This window comes from Aquila chrysaetos, chromosome 20, assembly GCF_900496995.4.
Source record: "Aquila chrysaetos chrysaetos chromosome 20, bAquChr1.4, whole genome shotgun sequence".
Taxonomy (NCBI): domain Eukaryota; kingdom Metazoa; phylum Chordata; class Aves; order Accipitriformes; family Accipitridae; genus Aquila; species Aquila chrysaetos.
The window spans coordinates 4,086,280-4,107,010 of record NC_044023.1 but is presented as its reverse complement, the minus strand read 5'-3'; the positions used below and the strand labels follow the sequence as shown (position 1 = coordinate 4,107,010).

General features: G+C 39.1%; 1 protein-coding gene across 2 annotated transcripts in view; it reads left to right on the top strand.

The window, feature by feature from the left end:
• Window positions 1–3,303: 3,303 nt before the first annotated feature.
• The window catches only part of ATP2B2 (ATPase plasma membrane Ca2+ transporting 2), a 441,356-nt gene continuing 423,928 nt past the window's right edge, over window positions 3,304–20,731 (top strand). Inside the window, exon 1 of one of the 2 annotated variants that reach the window (XM_029996153.2) lies at window positions 3,304–3,400. The gene's annotated coding sequence lies outside the window, so the exon portion shown is untranslated. Of the gene's footprint in view, window positions 3,401–17,031; window positions 17,121–20,731 lie in introns of those variants that run through there. The other variant, XM_029996154.2, reaches the window with a different exon arrangement.

Sequence of the window (20,731 nt, the reverse complement as noted above, 5' to 3'; positions counted from 1 at the left end):
GCCTGCTTCATAAAGAATGATGACAGGTTTTACAGTTGCACTTTGCTCTGTTAATCTACGTACTACTACATTTTTGGCAGATCCAGTATTCTTCACTTTCTTTTTTAGTGTTGCCATTTGGCACCAACAACACTTCAAAGGTAAACTCTGTAAGTGCATAAGGATTCCTTGGGATGGAAGAGGTTATGTATATATGATATGAAAACATTGTAGTTATATGCTTTAATACATACATCTTTTTTTAGAAGTTTCTTAAAGGATACTGAAATATGAACAGCTATTTCATTCTAACATAATACAGCCAAACTATAAGTTGTTGAACTGGCATCCATTATCACCTCCTTTTTGAAATTTCCTTGAAATTCCTCCTCCGTTTTGTTAGTGTGGAAATTAAGCTCTAGGTTGTGAAAATTACGTGAAGCTGAAACCTGAGAACAACTATCTGACAAGTATAATTCACTATTAGATTATTCAAACTTAAGGCAAGTATACTGCCAAAGTGTTTGGTGATTACATGATCTCTGCTCTTTCACATTCTTTTGACAAGTAGATTACCTGCACTATGCATATATTCCCCCATTAACCAGGAAAATGAGGAAGAATTTAAAGGAATATCTAAACCTCACCTTAGGTGAGAGAACGTGCAATGAGTTTAGGGAAAAACATAATGCAAATGGTCCTAATCTCCAAAACATATTGAGAAGTGTTAAAGTAGATTAATTGACGCTGTTACTGTTAATGTCACATTTTATCTTGTAGCATTATTAAAACCTGTACATAAAAGGTTGAGTTCCTGGAAATAATGTAGTAAAAGAAAGATCTCCAAAGGCAAAAAGAGATGCTGAGACCTCTGTCATATATGCCTTATAAAAATATGAGGCTAGCTTCTAAAGCTGACAGAAATTTAAGCAATTCTACATGACTGTTTGCATGGGAAAAGATTTTCATAGGCAGAAGATATTAAAATGAAGAAAGCTGCCCTGTCATTCATTGTTTATCACAATTGATGAATAGCCATGCACTTCTGCTATTTCACTGTGATTTAAAAAAATCAGTCATAGGGGCTAAATATCTTAAGATGGAGAGGAAGCAAGGACAGTAATAATTTGTTTGTACTGCTCTGGTGTTATCAGTCCCAGTTGCAGTAGCTGACCAGCTGTGGATGTTATGATGTGAGGAATCATATGCTTGGAACTGTCCTTCTGTGTAATATTTAAATCCTGAGCTCTGCTCTGTGATCTTCAGTGTTTAACAGGTGTGGTTGTGTGTGGAATTTAGTATTTTTGTGAAAACAGTCTGTAGGATGTAATGTTTTTATTCAGTGCAGAATTATCAGCCAAATGTATTTGCATGCAGCTAGTAAGAATGCACATCTAATGCTTTTCAAATGGTACTCCAATCATCTGCTTTAAATGATTAATAAGCACAAGCTGAAAATAGCACCACATTTACCTAATGTTTGCATGATTATTTTTGTAAACATTTCATTCGGGCTTTCTCTGCCGTCTTTCTAAGCATTGTCAAAACAGAAATGTTGCTATTCTTGATTAGTTTTTCTCAGTTTGTTTGATCTTCATCATGACCCAGAGAGACGTAGCAGGGGAAAGCACCAGAAATGTTGATTCTCAGTTGACAGTAAGCATGTGGTTTAAGATCAAATGAGAAAATGAATCTAGATATTTGCAGAATAGTTACAGGTTTCTAACTTTTTCCAGAGCTAGTAACTGAACTTGGTGAGAACTACAAGTCTGTATTTTGCTAACGAGCTTGTCTGGAAGCACTACAAAAATACGGTCACAGCCCCTCCTGGTTTCGAGTAAGTTAGAAATAGTTTTAAAAGATGTGGAGGGATTTTTACTTTTGTTATGTTGGCTGTCCTACTTTTTCGTTAAGTCCTTGCTGAGATAAGGTTAAGACTGGAATTTAAATGGTGTTAAGGAAGAAGCCAAGATAGTAATCAGAATAAAATTAACAGTGTATCATCTCTCAAACAAGAAGGGCTGGCCAGCGCTGCCCTTCACCAATAAAAAGTGGTGGAAGATTTCCAGTTTTCCAAGTAAAACGCTAGTGTTGTTCACTGTAGCACTCTACAGGTGTTGTGTGATGTGTACGAATCCTTTACACCAAACAAAAAACCATCCCATCTACCAAGTATTTTTTTCTGCTCTTCAAAATTCGCTCTATTTTAGTTCAGCTTTGGAGACATTCAGTAACTGGTTTTAACTGTCATGGTGAAAAGATTATATGGCACAGCAGAACTGCTATAAAATCTAATGTAAGCCCACGTATAAAACCAGGAAGACTTGGTTACCCAACATTAACTACTCCAGCAACGTTTCAAAGATGCCGTCCTCTTTTTGGCAATGTTGCAAGGAAAAGTAGTATCTTAAAAACTATGTTGTGGGGGGGGGGGGTTGGGGGGGGTGGTGTTGACTTAATTTTCTAATACTGGAGTGTTAGTTCCTCAGTCTATGTAATGTACATTATCTGTCCATCGTACTTCCTTCACGAAGTGAAAATATACATACATTTTTCCACAGGTCCTGTGTCCCAGGGCGGGACTCTCCATCTCTCAGAATCGGGGTCAGGCCTTCCCCTTGCGGTTTTTGGAGAATTCTGACTGAGAACTGTGAGTATTAAGGAAAAAAAAAAAAAAAAAAAAAAAAAAAAAAAGAAGAGGCGGCGGTGGTAAACCTTCGCTATTGACAGACGGCATTGAATCCCCTCTCGCTGAGGCGGGGTCAGAGCCGCCCTCACCTGCACGGCGTCTCCGCGCTGTTCCCGCCAGCGCCCCGACATCTTGCGAGCGCCAGAGGCAAATTTTAACGTCGTAACTCGAACAGAATCAAACCGGGGAGTGGGGGGGGGTCCCCACGCCGCCTCAGGACGCCCCTTCTCCGGCCCTCCAACCCCTGCCGCGGCCCGGCCCTCCTCCGCGGGGCCCTCGGCCCTGAGGGGTGCCCCGGGCGGGAAGCCGGTGCGGAGGGTCCGTCCCCCCCCCCCGCCCCGGCCTCCGCGCCGCTGCGCGCTCCCTGGAGCCCCGGCGGAGCTGGGCGCGGCGCCGGCCTCTCCCCGCTGAGGGGAGCCCCAGCCCTGCCGGGGGAGGCGAGGCGAGGCTCCGCTGGGGCCGGGACCTCGGGCGGGGAGGGGAGAGGCGCTGCCCGCCTTCACCCCCCCCCCCACAACCACCAGGGCTTCCCCGCTACGCCGCGGCCCCGCTAAGTCTGACGGAGCGCCGCCGCCGCCGCCCACCGCAGCGCAGCGGCCCGGCGCAGGAGGGAGGCGCCGTGCGCGGCCCGACTCCCCGGGCGCCGCCGCCGCTGAGGGGACAGCGGCCCGCCTCCGCGCTCCCGGCGGCTCGGCTCCGCTCCTCTCCTCTCGGCTCCGCACGCCGGCTCAGGTAGGAGCGGGAGCCCGGCGCGGCCCGGCTCCGCCGGCGCGGAGGGGGGAAGGAGCGGGGGGGGGGGTGCGTGGGGAGCGGCGACCCCCGGGGCTGCCCCGCGCTGAGGTGACCTTGAGGCGCGGGGGGCGGCAGGGGAGTGCCGCCCCTGGGGCGGCGGCGGGAGCCCGCCGGGGCCAAGCCCGCTCCGGAGGGGTGCCGGGGGCAGCGGGGATGCGGCCGAAGGATGTTTTCTGGGCGGTGGATGGAGACGGCTCCGCCGGAGAGGGCTCGCCCTGCGGGACGGGAGGGCTGCGGGGCAGCCGGTTGCGCTGCCGCGGGGGAAAACCGCCGCCCGGTCCGCGGCGGTTTCTTTAGTGACAGGAACAGGGGCGGGCGGAGGTGACCGCGCTCTCCCGTGCCCTGCTCGGGGAGCCCGAAGGCTGGGAGCTGGCTGGCGGCAGCGAAGCCCCGCGCTGGCCCGCCCGAGGCGCAGCGGGTCCCCGGGCGAGCGCCGCCGCGGCCGGCGGGAGCCTGAGCAACCCCGGGGACGGGCTCCGGGCGCCAAGTTTCAGAAGGGGACGCTCTTCTTAGAAATGTTTATTTGGGAGAGTTAGAAGGGGGTTTATGCCCCTCAGTCCTGCGCCCTCGGCCGGGTTGTGTGAGACGGTGAGCTGATGGAGGGAGAAGCCCCTCGGGAGCGCCGTCGCCGCCGTGGCCGCGGGCGGGGGAACTCGCCCAGCTCCTGCGCCTTCAACCGAGCTCTGGTACGGCGGGGCTGGGGCTTTTTTTTTTCTTTTTTTTTTCTTCTTCTTCTTCTTCTTTTTGTTTTTTTTTGGTTTTTTTTTTTTTTTACCCCCACCACTGGGGGATTTAAGTATCTTCTACAAGCTGTAGTTTTCAAAGCCTCTCAGTACTCCAGTGAAGTGCTAAGAGCACCTCAGAGCCCGAGAAAAACTGCGGCGGGAGATAACTTTCCCTAGGTCACCCAGTAAACCACCCGCCGACGTGCCCCTGGATGCCGGCTGAGGGGTCTGCTGGAGTCCTCGTCGCCGCCGCCTTTGCACGGATGTCGTCAAGATGTGCTTTCCTATCGTCACTGAACATAATGGATTCTTTTTCTAAAATTTTGACTTCGAGACTGTACTAGAAACGTGAAAGAAAGAACACTGTCTTCCGTTATGTATCTTTGAAAAGCCTGTTGTATTGTAGGTGGAGGAAACCTTTCTTACTTAATTAAACTGTCAAAAAGTTTACTTCTTTCTGTGTATCTCTTGCTGATCATTTTTGCTTGTATTTTTTTTGTTCTTATTGTTGTGCTGCTTTATCACATTGCACCAACACAACCTAGTCCTGTGCTAGTACTTTCTTTACTTTCTTTTTATTTAAAGTATACTTTGTAGTAAAGTGATATTTGAGAAGCATGGATTCCAAGATAAGGTCCTGGGAAGATAGGCAATCTGAAAGCAATGGTGTAGAGTAGGACTTCACTGCTGCTGAAATAAACTAAAATGTAAGTTTATAAACAGTGTGAAAGTTGACGCTGCTGTAACCCGACTCCCAAACAGTAAAAAGAAATCTTTTAAGGAATACTGATATATTGCTGGTAGGTACTGCAAGCCCTTAGTTACATAAGCGGTTCTTTGAAACTGAGTGGGACTGCATGCATATGGTCTTGTTTGCAAATAGCACTTCGTTTCTGCTCCTGTCCACTCACCTACACGTGACTAATTTTCACATGGTGACTCAAATAGAATTCAGCATTTTTATGACTTTTATGTGAAGAAGCAGTTGCTTGTCTGTGTCTGTGTATCTTGCTAATAAACTAGTTCAGTATTCTTTTTAATGACTTCATGATCTAATGTTGATCTCCATTTTCAAAGTGAGCATTGCTCTGAGTTCTTCCTAAAGCAAAAGAATATGTATTAAATGTTCAGTTTAGTGTCAATGTTAACATTTTCATTTTAACATTTAATGGAATGAATGCAGGGCATTATGTTAACCTTAATTTGTATTTGATATCATTACCAGTATTGTCCTTCGCTGACGTGCTATAAATCCAGGACCACAACCTCTTGATTATCTAGGCTATTGAATGTGATGCTAATCCAAATTTCTGGCACGTGTCTCTATCCAAATCATATCTTTTAACCATTCAATTGCCTATTTCCTGATTATGCTAAGTAAACTTCTACTTTTTTTAACGAGTTCCATGGGGAGATAATGGGTATACTTATATGGTTTCCTGTAATGCTGTCACTTCAATAGGATTAAATTTGGAGGAGTGCAAAGGGGAGAGCGAATGGACCATTATAATAGCCAGTGGATTTAGTTTGTTTTTCCTCAAATTGGCACTTGGTGTCATTTGAGATGTCTCAGGGTACCCCTCCTGGCCTTTCACACTGCTTCAGAGGGCTGTGAGTCTCCACTATGTCCCATGTCACGTATCAGACACAATAGGGCACCTCGGATAGCATTAGCTACCTCTTTGTAGATAGCTGAGTCAAACCTGGTGCATTTGTCTGGTTCCTTATCCTTTGTTAGCTAAGAATAAAGCGCTGCAGATCGCTTGCCACAGTAGCTTTAGTGATGTGACTAGAAAGTAGAACTAGTTGTCTGAATATACATATTCCTTCAGGTGTTAGTTTAGAGTTAATCTACATCAACAAAACCTGCATATTCTGGTTATTTGTCCAAAACTTGTAGTAGGCAGTTTAAAGTATAGCAAGTGAGGTAAAAAGAAAATTCTGATACTCAAAATACCCTAACATTTGCATTGTTACTTCAGAATAGGTGCAGGATGATGAATATGGCTGGGGAAAAATAATCTGTTTTGACCATGAGGAGAGAACAGAGTAATTATACAAGATTTAAGTGATTTACTGACAGTCTGATGGGAGATGATAGTGGAGGAGATAACTGGGAGCGGGATGAATGTTTACATTTAAACAACATTGTGTGGCTGCTGAAATCTTTTAAAATAAACATTTGAACAAAGTTCAAACTTCTGATGAAGCTTACCATTGGAATGCATGTGTCAGATGTACTTAAGAATTCTGTTTAAAAACAAAGCTTTACATGTAAAGTATACTGTGCAGTAAATGTTTGCAATTTGCAAAGTTCAAAGTAGAACTTAAGTTGTCCTTTGAAAGAAAAAGTATGTAAAAACTAAGTAAGTAAAGATGAGTATAAATGCAGACTATTTATGTTAAGAATAGAACTGGCAAATGCAGAAGGATAAAATATTTTTAATTATCTGAAAAGGAAAAAATCTAAAATCTTTAAGAAAGGAAAAGTGAGCGTGGACAAATAATATTTACATGTAATAGGATAATAGATGTAACAGTAATGCATATCATAGTGGCCGAGATACATGTTGGTCTCAGTATACTCATGCTACAAAATTACCAGTTAAATCAGAAAGGCTTTTTTTTTTTTGCCAAAGCCTAGTCTGAAAGAAGTTTCATCTTCCATAAATGGAGTTATTTAGTAGTGAAATATTTCAGACTTCCATTTTATAGGTGCGACCATCTCTTTCATTTATTTGATCTAATATAGCATATCCTAAGTGATGTGTTAACTGGCATTTTCCTGGGTGACCCCATACGCGTCAGCATTGGCTTGTATCTAAAGGTCATTATGTGAAAGGCCTTGTTTTCACGTATTCTGAACCTTACGTTCAGAATTCTTAAATATTTTGTAACATATAAATAAAATAGCTGGTGTGCTGCAGGGACTCCCTCCATACACTGGAATGTAAACCAAAAGGGCTTAAATGTTTCTTGGAGGCAGAAGTTGCTGCATATGTAACATGTACAATAGGAAGTGTATTTTGAAGGGTTCATTGCATACCTTTAAGTGTGTGGAAAAAGACATCATTTCTGAAGAGCCTGAGTTTCTTCAGTTTGAATGCTCAGGTCAATGACCTCATAGCCTCGATAGGAATTATCTTGTGGAAGCTTATTTAGCTGCTTTCAGCTGTTTCTCTCCTCTGATCTAAAGGCCTCACATTGCTGGCAGATTTTAGTCTTCCCATCACTCCTATTTCAAGGCCATACGTCCCAAGAACTGCTCAGCTTCCAGAAATTGCCACATTTGGAGTGCCAAATACTTGTGAAGGCAACATTGTGGTGCAATTTCTGAACATCTGTGAAAGAGCAGCAACGGTGATATTATGTACTAGGTAGTACAGTTGTCATATTACAAGAATCATTGTTGGCACAATGAATTTATTAATTGTGTAGTGGAACCCCTTTAAAAAGTAGTAGCACTGGGTTTTTCAGAACCAAAACTGCTTTCTTTCATTGGTGCTTCTTGTGAAGGAGGTACTTTGTCCTGCCTGCATGTAGCAGTCTGATTATGTATGCATTGTATGTATATGTGGAAACCATCACAAGGGTTTGCAAATTCATCAAGGAAGAATTGATTTTAATTGTTGAAGGGACAGGATTTGGAGCTGCAAGACTAAATCATGTTTCCCTCTCACACCTACCAAGCTTCACAGCCGTTTGACCTTGAATGTGCATTTCAAGTTTTGAAAAACTTTGTGCAGTATGAAGCCCAGAAGCTGTCTCTGTTCAGCATTTATATTTCTAAGATTAATAAGTCATTAATTCCATACTGTTTGGGGAATTATCTTTAGCCTAGTTTATTTATTAACATGCCTAAAATAACTTACATTGAACTTCATGAAAAGTACGTCTAATATAAAATCATCCAGCAGGGATGAAGATCGCTTAAAAATATTGCAGCAGCTCTTGTCCACTCCATATTACATGCATCTCTTTTTAAAATGCCTTAGGATTCAGCAGTTTTCTGATGAAGATCTTTTTCTTGGTGGTTAACAGTGAGGCTAACACCTAACGTATTCCTTTTGATATCTCATTATAAGCGGGAGATACTTTCCAAGCCTCTGGATAGCTTTACTGTGCAAAAGTCACAGTGTCACCTTGAATATATTTGGTGATCATATATATTCTATCCTGCTTATTGAATAGCGGTTCTTCATCAGTGGAAGTTATTCCCACTAATGGGAAATCTTCCATCATGGAAGGTGTGATTGCATTCAGCAGAACATACAAAATAGGCCCATTTATTAGACTATCTGGCATTTCAGTTTTTGTGATGCAAGTATTTTCTTGGTGTTTTAAACCTTTTTTGTAACATTGTTATTATTTAAACAGGCTAATAATGTTTAATAGGATTGAAATAATACGAATTTTTTTTCAGGGAATGTTAGCTGTAACCAAAACTGGAAACTCCCAATAGGTTGTTGGGTCCCTAGAAAGTATTCTAGCAGGTGTCTCGAAATGTTTTTAAGCAGCAGTATTAAATCAGGAGATTTTTGATAATCAAGAGCAGAAAAACATTCTTTGCTATCATCAGATTTCTTTGCAATTCTGTTGATAGCAATTGCTGAAGCTTAAGGTAAATTCAGTTTATTAAAAAAAAAATAAGATTTTGATTCTTTGTCACCTCAGGAGATTGATCTGTGCATTTCTAGGTGCTGGCCTACAATCACAGTAAAAGCAAAATTGTAGTTTTGAAAATAAACTTACATAAGAAAAACTAATTGGTGGCAATATTAGGTGCATATACAAATGCTTTGCTGCATTGAACTTTCAGTCTTAAGTTCAAGTGCAGTTTTAATGCATTGCTTCATTCTACAAAATCTACGTGTTCACCAGCATTTTTCTAATGTGTGAAGTATTTTACTAGCTTTAAATCAGTTTTTGTGGACTAAAAGTAGAAGACTGGCATAAGTTTTGGCCTATAAATAGTAGAAAGTAATTACACAAAGACAAAATGTCAAAACTTTATCTGGAAAAGATCTATTACATGTTATTGGGTTTTTCTTAATTACGGTAAGTACCAAGTGTCCAAAAGCCCTGACAAAAACTAGGCCCATTTTTGGTTAAACATGCAAATGACACAAGAATCGTTCTTGGAGAGGTAGAATGATTCTTCTTGAAAGGTTAAATACTCTGAAAAATTAATGTTATATACACTGTAGCCCTGCTGATTCTGTGTCAACTGCTAAAGAATTTGAGAGCAGTAGAAACAAGAAAATGCCATTATGGTCTGTGAGGGTTGGTGTTAATAGGTTTGTTTCCTCCAGAAGATACAGTATTATGTTGCTTTTTGTCTGACCCAACAGTGTTCCTGTCATTTTTTTTCTTGGCACTGCTAACATTTATTGCTCCCTAGCTAAATAAGATGACAAGACAGAGTTGCATTTACTGTGAATTTTCTTGTGATTTTTTTTTTTCCTTCCTTTTTTTGACTCAGGTTTTGCAAGTTTCTGGACAGCAGAGAAAAATGGAAAGGTTACTTTATGTGCAGCACTCCTGTTATACATCCTGGCAGGACGTATGCCTTTTTTAAAAATACCATTGTACTTTTTGTTACTTATAGTCTACAATGGCTTCCAGATCCCTTCCAGCAGAACTCAGCTTATCTCTATTTTGTATTTTTACTTGATTTCTAGATTTTCACTTGCTCTGCTTACAGTTTACTTTTCAACAAGTTCTTCAATATATCAAGTTTTATTTTGAATTTTGATCTTGTTGGCTTGTGGACTGAAAGTGATATGAACCCTACCTGCTTACTTCTCAAACATTTTTCTCTACTGAAATTGGTTAATGTATACAGTCAGCTGTGATGTATATTCTTGCAGTGTGCCACGTGAAATTGCATTCCATTGACAGCGAATTTTAGTAATCACTTTTAATTTGTGTGGCAGTTTGTTTTTTAAGAAACTGTGCACCCACTAAGCTGCAATTTCATATCAATCCCCTGCTAAGCTGTGATTTCATATCAGTCCTACTGTCCCATGAAAATATCATGTTGGACAGTTACTGAAAGCCTTACTGTAGCCAGTATAAATTCCCTATTACTGGGTTTTCCTTCTTTAGTAGGCCGGTTACCATATGAAAAAGGAAATCTCATTGGTTTGACGATTTGATTATTTTCAGGCACTTAATCTTGATGATTTAACCTGTTTCAGCATCTTCCTTGGTATAAAAGGGAAGTGGATTGGTTTGCAGTTTCTAGACTCTGACTTGCTTCTCCTTTTGAAGTTGCATACTATTTTTGCCTCTCCACAGTCCTTTGGGAACTTTACCCTTCCTTCGTGCATTATTGAATATAATAGCTAATGTTTGGGGATGGCTTTAGGTAATTCCTTAAGTACTCTGCAGTGAACTTCATCATTCTCTATCAAACTGAGTATGGGCTTCTTTTGATATTTTTTAGCCTATTCTTTTTTCTTCAGGCCTGTAGTCCTGTCTTCTTGGTAAAAATCACTTCAGAAATTTTTTTGCTTTTCATTATCCTTTTAGATGGAGACATTAAAAGAGTATGAAGAGGGTACTGAGTACTTCAGCTTTCTCTTAACCATATGTTATTTTCTGTCCTTTCCCATTAAATTCTAGAACCTCTGCTTATCTCTATCTCCCACTTTCTTCTGCTGTATTTGTAGATCGTTTTCCTATTGCCTTTTTATGTCCCTTATTAGTTGTTGATCCTTTTGTGTGTTGGCTCATCTGGATCATACCTGAGAGCCATTCTTTTCTACTTGTTCTTTGTTAAAAGCTCTTGTTTCACCTTTTGTACAATCTCTTCTGATAGTCAAAGCCTTTAAAGACTCTGGGTGTGACAGTAATAGTTTCTTACAATGCTTCCTACATTCCCTCTGCACTGAGATAATCTGTTGCACTATTTTATACAGGCTTTGTTGATAACTATCAGTTTTCCTGAACTCCTCGATCATCTCTTCAAGTGATGTTACAAACCATTTGGCTGAGTTTGCTGAAGTTGCTGCCCTGAATGCCACTTCTTTTTTTGTGCTGCTTTCACATCTTTCTTTCAATATGCTAGTGAATTCTCTTGACTTGTGATAATGCTTACTTGAAATGTATTGCTGCCCTTAAAATCTCAGCCAGTGCTTTCCTATTAAATCAGAATAAAACACAACTGCCGTGTTAGTAACCTCTTCCATGTTCATACCTTTATCTTGTTAGCACAGCTCCACCTTAATAATATACCATGTTTCCTCCTCAAGGGAGCAGCATGAAAAGATTAAAAAAATGCATGTATGTGATGGCTAGGGCATGGCATGGGGGAACTAAGACTCTGTGTGTTTTTACTTGCTTTGTTAGGGGACATTTTCTGCCTTCATGCAAGTTGCTTGCCTTTGCTGGGCTGTTGTTTCAGATTAATAATTAAACTGCTATGGTATGCACCTAACCTGCATGTTTCAAGGGTTAATTCATCACTACTTGTAAAGCTACTAAGAATTTTGGATAGAAAATGCTGTTGTAAGTGCAAAGCACTGTTTGTATCAGCAAGATATTTCTAAAGTTATTTGAAAAGAGTATTAAAGTCACTTGCTTAAAGAGAAGTGAAGTGTGGTAGGTTCTACATATACACAAACAACCAAGTCTCTTCTCTATGTGAAAACATCAGGTTTTTTGGTGTTCTTCTTGCAGGCACCATTCTGAGAACCAGTGCATTTCAAGTAGAAGAACCTGCCTAGAACAGAATACCCCTTCAGTTAAAATTTCATTCTGCGCTAGGGAGGGAATATCACATTTGTAAACTTGGCACTAAGTGTTGCGTTCTTGTCAAGAGACCACTTCCAAGTAACATTTATGGCCTGATTGTCAAATAAGTTATAGATAACGCAGTAGAAATATTTAATGTATTAAGGGCAGGATTTTTAAAAAGGCGAGGAATGGCAGCCAAATGGAATTTTAAGTCCTGTTGGCTTGTCAATGGGATTTGTGCATCTATAAGTTGGATGTTTTTGAAAATTGCACTCTAAATTGGTGACTAACAGAGATCTTCCCATCATAATGGCTTACCAGTTACAATTAATAATTCAACTGAAGATTATTGGAGTCTGATTCAGTACCTCCTGAAAATGATGAAAAGTTTCTCTCATTGATTTTAGTGGCTTTGGGTTACGTTGTTAGAGTGCTCTGATGAAATAATGTGCTTTTGAGGGATAATTTTCCCCCTTCCAATGCATCTAGGTAGCCACAGTTGAAAGTCATGAGTTACAGGAGAAATGGATGATGGATTCTTCTTTGATGCTGTTTATGTACAAGTATTTACAAGGATGTATAAGACCCCATTCCCCTGAGCGCAGGAAGAATCAGGCAAAGTGAGTTTCTCTTTGCCAGCTTTCCATAGCAAAAGCTCAGTGGTGGATTTCCTTGGAAGGGAAGTGGGAGGTGGGCTATGCAGTAGCTATTACTGCTGTGCAGCATGGGCTCTGCATCAAATGAAACAGCAGCAGTGCCCAGCCTTCCCTCCCAGCTTCCCTCCATCAGTGCACAGGGATGTCCGATGCCGCAGCCTTTGCTGTTACGCACCACTGAGGAGCTGGCTGTTTTCATCATTCCTTCTCTTTCTTTGTCTTTTACTGCCTGCCTCTCCTCTTTCATTTTAGCTCTCTCTTTCCATCCTCAAAAAATATCTAGATGAATCCTTTTCCCTTAAACCATTTGAATTCCTAAACAGTCTTATATTTGATATTGATTTGGATGGAAACATGCCTTTTACATCTGTTTGAACAGAGCGATGTCAATTAAACCTACCAGTTTTATCCAACCAGATTTTCAAGCATCCCAGAAGCACAGCACTGTCTTTGGATAATCTGTGTATAAATATAAAAAATAGAAGCCCCATGTATAAGTATGTGAGGGACATAAAATCTATAAAAGAACAGCAGTGCATCACTGGTATTGGTAATAAAACAGATACAATATTTAGAGATTTTTAGGGAGATGTGGAATTTTTGTTATCATATCAATATCTGTGAAAAGAGATTGGTTAATCGAAACAAAGATTTGTGAAAATATGTTTATTATCACTGAAAGATGAGCTGATAGGTCCAGATCCCTCTGCAATGGAGAGAGATATTTTTCTAAATGAAAATACAGAGGTACTGCTGTTGAACTGGGAGTCATTTGGAAGTATTTTTGTCTTCTCATGACACCATGCAGTCCTGTTAGCAGTCTGCCTCTCTGCAGCAGCAATGGGTGTACAGCACTGATGTCTTTTCAAGTTGAATAAAATTCTGCTTCAGATATGACCCTGCCTGAATTTCTTCATCTGTGGAACAGAGTATTGCATACTGAAGGACGCTTGCAGAAGTTGGAATGAACACTTAAGGGTGCATATGTTAGTGTTTAGTTCCTATGTGAATGCTTTTTTCAGTGCAGGGGGGGGAAAGGCTTTTTCAACCCATTATTATATATGACTTCTGGCTTCATAACTTTCCTATGATTCAGCCTAATTTTTTTTTTTTGCATATTTCTGTGTAAATATGGTGAAAGAAATATGAGATTGGAGGAGCTTATGATATCCATTCTGATTTTAAACCTATGACTTCTGGAAGAAAATTGTAGCCCTAAAAGCTTTGCTGTGTGAGGGGAAGGTATACAGAAGGAAAAGCCATAGGATGACTATAAGTGTTGAACAATAAAACCGGAACAAAAAGCTTTCTATAAATAGTAGCATGGTCCCAGTTCAGTGAAGTACTTAAGCATATGCCTAAATCCCTCCTTGTTCAACAAAGCACTTACATGTGCATTTGAATTCTGCTGAAATAAAGCATTAAACATCAGGCCTAAGTACTTTGTTGAATTAGGGGCTGTATCTACAGACAGACCTGGAGAGAGGGATAGTTTTCTTCACAGGAAAATGGTATGCTGTAAGCCTTTCTGGCATAATATTTTCAATAAAGTTTCTGACATTGTGCACTGACCAATTAACTTAGAGAACTATTGGACATTAAAGTATTAGAGAGTAATTGTGTTCTGATATTCCAAAAACTGTGTTCTTTTGGTGTTTGCAAATTGATCAGACTTAATGATAACTGCTGCCTTTGTAACAGTAGGACCTGCATTATCTACTAAAGTGAATTTCCAATTTCTCAGTAAAACTAATACAACGAGGATTTTCCTCATGACCTTAGTGAAGCAGTCTGTACTCAGGAATTCAAATCTGGGCTTCTCGATCCAGGTACCCCAGTTAGCACTCTGTCCAGTAGTTTTCAAATACATGTAAAGACCATTTTGGTTCTCAATTTTTGAGTTACCTACATAAGACCTCTTACAAAGGCTTATTTTCTCAGAAAATATTTAGAACTTGTTTTCTTAAAATGAAATCTAGTTAACCATTTCAATTTTTCAAAGCATTAGTCACTTTTGAAACTATTCTACAGGTATCCTATTTATTGACAGCTATTTTTAGTCATCTTGTCTCTGAAAAGGCTCCACATAATGTTACCAGTTGTTGTGACCACTGGCTGGATTGATCAGAAGGCGATACTTAAGTGTCTCTCGATCAGGCTAAAATAATGAAAATACAATGCATCCTGCTTTTTTATAACATGGACATATACAACTAACCAGACAGTTTTTTTCATTTGTAGGAGTGTGGAGGTTATAAAACTTACATTTCCATTGGGATGGAAACTTCAATGTGTCACTCCCTTGTCAGGGATTCTGAGGTACAGACTTGGCTTTTGAGAAACCTGCCCCAAGTTCCTGCTCTGATTGACAGCACAACTTTCACATCTCAGATCACTCAAAATTAATCAGACCCAGGATTCCCCAAATGCATTTCAGTATATTAGTTATGAGAGTCACCTTCACAGCTAGGATACTTTTTTTAATTTTTCTTTCCAATGGAAATCTGAGTGAAGTAGGTAGGTAAGTAGTGAGTAGTTGGACTTTTGATAAAGTGAAGTTTTGACCAAACAATGTTCTGATGTTTTAATGAAACAGAATTACCATTGTGATTTGGCGGACATATATATGTGGAAAGTGGATATATATGTGGCAAGTGAAAGACCACTTTCAAAAATAAGTCTTTGAAGTACTGGGACTCTTTAAAAAGAAGTCTGTACAGCCCAAGTCATACCTAGTGCTAATTGCCTATCAGTCACAGTGCTAGAACACACTGCCTTTCCTTTGTTTATTTCACTGTTTTTCTGTTGAGCAAATCTGTGTACCTATTTCGTGTGTGTGCATTATGTCCCTATCAGGAAAAGTACACTGTAAGAATGGTTAATTCAAGTGTTACACCTTTGAGCTGATTAAAGAAATTCTAATCTGGATCTTTACATAGGAAGTTATAAAGGAGTTTCATAATTTAAACCAGATCAAGTCTATAAAGTCATAATAAGCTCATGTAAATCTCCCCAGTGTAATAAAGTTGAAATATTTCAATTGTATAATTAAAAACACGCCTCTGTAAATATTTGAGTGAAAGTCCCTTGTTGCTTTACATTATATTTGATTAGAGCAGATATAGCTTTGAAGAAGTACCATTTTGATCTGATTCAAAGGCCAACTGTTACGAGTCATGGTTAATGTCATAATGTTCTCTTACTTCGTGTGCTGCATTTGGCACTTTAAGATATACAAAATGAGCTTTATCTTTTTGAACTTCATACTGTGTGGATGGCAGTTTCTGTAGCAAGGTTCAAAATATCTATTAGAACCAGGATCAAAATAGGAAAATCAGTCTATAGAATGACATAAAAATTCTGTTGAAATTAATGAAATTATACTATGTGATGTAATTAAGCAGGTTGGTAGATAAGAAACTAATGAGCTGGTCTTCGTCAAATATGCAGACTGAGTAACTTCCAATAGGATATTGCTGTGGAAATGACAGATTAAATTGGAAGTAAACTGATGAGGTGTTTGATGATCTAATGTTGAAATGTACAAGTAATGAAGCAAACCAATTTTGCAAAATATAAGTCTCAGTCAAGCTTCCTCTTCAAAACACTGAAAATAAGTTCAGTGTTTTGAATGAAATGTTCAAGAGCTGCTTTGTTAAGGTAGCGTGGCAAATAAATTCTTTAATTATTTAGTCCAGTGATGGTGCCAGAGGCATTTAAATCTTGCCTGCAGGAGAAGGAAAAATATTTTTTAAGCTATATATCAAGTACCACTACTAATTTTAATTACCAAAATGTTACAATTTTTGATTAAGAAAAAAAATCCAAGAAACTGAATCACATTCTATTCCTATTAGAAAAAAATAATTTTTTCTGAGAGAGGATTTTGGTATGCGTTAGACGATATTGTGAGTAAAGTTTAACAAAATGATAATGATTATTAAATATTTTTGTTAACTAAATAAAGGAAAATGTAGTGGGGAAACATGAACAGTCATTATTTCCTCTACAATCCCTTCTGCGCATTTCTCTGCAGAGAGCTTTCAACAGATTTTAACCTAAGCAGGGCTTCATCAGCTGGATACATTCTCCTCTCTCCCTTCCTCCACCTCCTTGGGAAATTGAAATCAAATTGCATTGTGCAGCAGATTAGTAGGGAGTTGAGTAATCAACTTGCAGAGGCAGTGATGACCTGGAAGCTTGGTTTTAAGTTCTCCCCGCCTCCAATCCAGTACTGTGGCTTTTTCCTAGATGCTTCCTTTCTGTTTGAGATAACTGACAAGTGAATATGGAAGCGTATGTAGAAGTGTATGCATAGGAATATGAGAGTAAGATTGATAAGGGAGGAAAAAATGTATCTGCCAACTCAGAGCAATTTATATTCTCATTTCAAATTCTTCCTGAAGGTGGAAGGCAGGTTTCCCTCAGCTACGTTCATGTATCAGCTACTGTGTGTCTACAACAGTCTCATGGGACTGATGGCATCTTTTCATATTCACTTTTCTCATTCTTACACAGCAGGATCGTAGAGGTTCAAAGGTATGGTAACAGTGGTCAAAATATCTTTGTTCTGAGAAATTCAGAATATTTTAAAGTTGTGGGGTTTTTTCCTCTTTTTTTTCAGTCTGTTATCCAAGATGCTTTTTAGCACCACGAGGGTTGGTAGGAATTGAAGTTCTTCGCAAATTAGTCCAGCTGTGGTAATCTTTGCTGTATTCATAGAAATAACAAAACATTATTTGTTGTTTATATGAATAGCTGTTTGAGATCATTATAAGGTAAAGGCTTATTTTTTAAATACAACATACATTAAAAATATACTTCAGAAGATACCTATTAATACACATAATATCTTAGCTTTCTGAAGGACAAATAACTTTTCACATATGTAGAACTAGGAATTACAAGGAACTTCTGTGAAGTGCTTCCTATCTATAAATATTTGTGAAACCCTGTCCAACTGTAAATAGTAAGGAAGGCTGCAGGCTGAAGATTTCATCTTAGAAGACACCAGTTTCATTGAGGATGGTGCTAGAACTCTGTAGCAAGTGGGGCACCAAAAGGGTATGCTTTTTACAGATGAGTACTTGGCTGTGATGATACAGACAGATTATTAAATCAATTAATTTAATCTTCTGTTTCTGGCACAAGTTTTTCTGTGCATCATCTCCATGATATTTGATCGTTTCCTTACAAGTTGTCGTTCCTGGAGTCAGATAATACTGCAAAATGAGCTTCTGTTTCATTTTTGGGTCTCCTTTTAAAAAAAGTAAAATCCTTCATAATTGTGTGGAAAAAAAAAAAAATACCCCAAATGTTACTTTAAAAAGAAACAAACCCTCAATTTTTCTTTTGCCTACTTCCTCATTTTTGGAAGGAGTAACCTGATTAGGATTTTTTCAGTTTCTTGATAATAATGTCTACAAGATAATTCTGGGGCTGCTTTGGAAGCCAGTTCTCTGCTAGAGTAGTCAGCATTAATACAGCTGCATGAAATTCCTAGTGAGTAATATTGCCCTTTTAATGTTCAATTGAGAGTGTAAAATAGCATTTAAACTCACTGGGGCAGGAAGTGCGTATAAAGTGAAGTATCCAGTTGCCAGCAAGTTTACAGACACAGAATCGTTTAATGAACTTGAGAAAAGTGGCTGAATATGAAGAAAGTACGTATTAAGTTTAAGCCTTGATATGCTCTGTGGTGCCATTTTACTAGAACAGATTACAGAAATCAAGTAGTAGTATTCAGCATTTTTCTGGTCTTTTGGTTGGGTTTTGGGGGGGTTTTGGGGGGGGGGTTTGGTTTGTTTGTTTTTTTTTTTTTTTTTGAAAGAGACCTTTCCTCTAGGAATTAAATCCACATTCTGTTAGATAAACTCAAACTTAATATCAAAACACCATGAATAAGGCATTCTTATCAGCTATGTTATACTGAATTCCAGTGCAGTTATGGTGAGTAGAAACTGGGGTTAGAATAAACCCTCCAAACAATAATTCTAATTGTAGACTTAAGAAGATTCACCTTTGCTGGTAGGCTAATTTTAAAAAATACTTGATGTACATGAAAGACTTTTTAAGGAACAGCAAGGTTATAAAATTAGCTAGTCCCAGATTAGGGTATTCTATAATCTATTCTCTGGGCAGTGAAGGGAATGCCGTCTGAACTAGTTATTTAGGACAATGTGGCTGACACTTGTGTAATGCTACAAATATGAGATGTATCTCTACAGACAGCAGAGTTCAGTGTATGGTATGTGTTTTCACTGTGAAAAGTTTCAGGTCTAATGACTGTGTGAAGTGGATGAAGGCATAGGAAATGAATTATATTCCCAAGGCTCTTTCAAAAGAGCATGCAGGGAAATCCTTGACAGATTATGAACTTGGATTCTCAAGTGCAAAAGAGTGTGTTTAGTGACTGCATTTCTCAGAATCCAGCTTTACTTCCCCTGTCTTGCAATATTGGAAACTGGAAGAAAATTAGCATTTAGAAAGTTAGGATTGAATAGACCACACGAGCTGACAGTATTGTTACCTAAGGCAACCGGGCCAGGGCAAGCAAAGGAAATGCCTTGACCAGGGGAAAGTTTGTGGTATGAGTGAAAAAGTTGGGTTTTTTAATCTCAACTTGGACAGAAGTTAGCCCAATTACTTCAAGTATTGGATAAAAAGAAAAATAAGGCCATGGGTGTTGAAAACTTCTGAAAATATTTGTATTGAATTGTTAATGTAAGTTCTGAGGAGAATAAGAGGAAGAGGCAGCTGATGAGGCAAAACCTTCACTGGCCATCATGCCTCAAACTCCACACACACCCCCCCAGAAGCAGAGGAGAGTGGTAGTGGTTTTTCTACAGGTTTTGTGTGTTGGTTTGTTCCGCTGTGGAACTCAAGGTGGGCATCTGCATAAGAGTCCTCTGTGGGGAAAATGGCAAACAGACCTGAAATCTGTGTATTGCACCCACTATCTTGTCTGCATGTCTAGACTTATTTCACGTATGGTTTTCCATTTCTGTAGTGTTCTGTAGACTGTAGGCAGAATGCAGATAAAGGCAAATTCATAACTGCATTTAAATCGAGTGGGCATGCTCACACTCGGAATGTTTCCTTACTGCTTATTGGCTTTTGCATTTCTGATAATTCAGTGGTTTATTTCAGTAGAAATGTTTTGCTAATCTGATAGTTTATGAACTTTCTCGCATAGCCATCAATGGACCATCAGAAGGTGAATATGCAGCATAAATTAAAAATCTACTGCCATGCTATTACATTAGAGTAATTAAAAGTAATATGAATAAATGTTATCTTCTACAGATAATTAGTGCATAAAATATACAATAGGCAAAATACTCACCTGAAAATAAGCACTGTTATCAAGGGCAGTAATACTGCTAAGCAGAGACATTAGTAGTGTGTGTCAAAACCACATTTTAATTTCAAATGTCCTTTAGGAAACATCAGTTTGTTATTCTTTTACCTTCCCTACTGATGATGTGACCTTTTGCAGTTCCTATATAGAAGCAGAAAATAAAACAGTTATTCAAGAATAGTAGGGTAGAAACACAGCAATTAAAGCTGAATATGTTTCTAAGCTATTGAATATAAAAACTAAAAATTGTCCATACATCTTCATTCTAATGGTAATCTAATCTCTAAGTCCATTCAGATGGACAGCCTGTTTCTCCTTCCTTAACAGCTCTTATAACAAATAAACAGTCCTTTCAATTTCTGCTTTTCAGTGTGCATTAAGTACCTTTAATTTTCAGTTAAATTCCTCTTTATTCAGCTGTTTTGAAAGATGAGCTATAAACATTTATAAAATGTAATTATAGAGACATTTCATTGCTGCATAAATAAATGCTTTTGAACATAGACACAAGAATTCTCCATGGAGTCACTTGGTTGTGCGTGTTAACTATAAAATGAATTTTCTGCTGAGTAAGTGTAACTGGCTCTGAAGTGCAACCAGTATAAACTTAGCATAGCTTTAGAGATTGTTACAAATCTGTGAATGACTTTTAGCAAAGATTGTAACCTTAGTTTTGTTTAGTACTGCTCTAGATACATTGTTAACCCCGTGTCTATGATTCAAAGTGTCATGGTAAAATTTAGAAATGTCAAGTTCTAAAATAAATGGTGTGAATGAGAAGAATAATTAC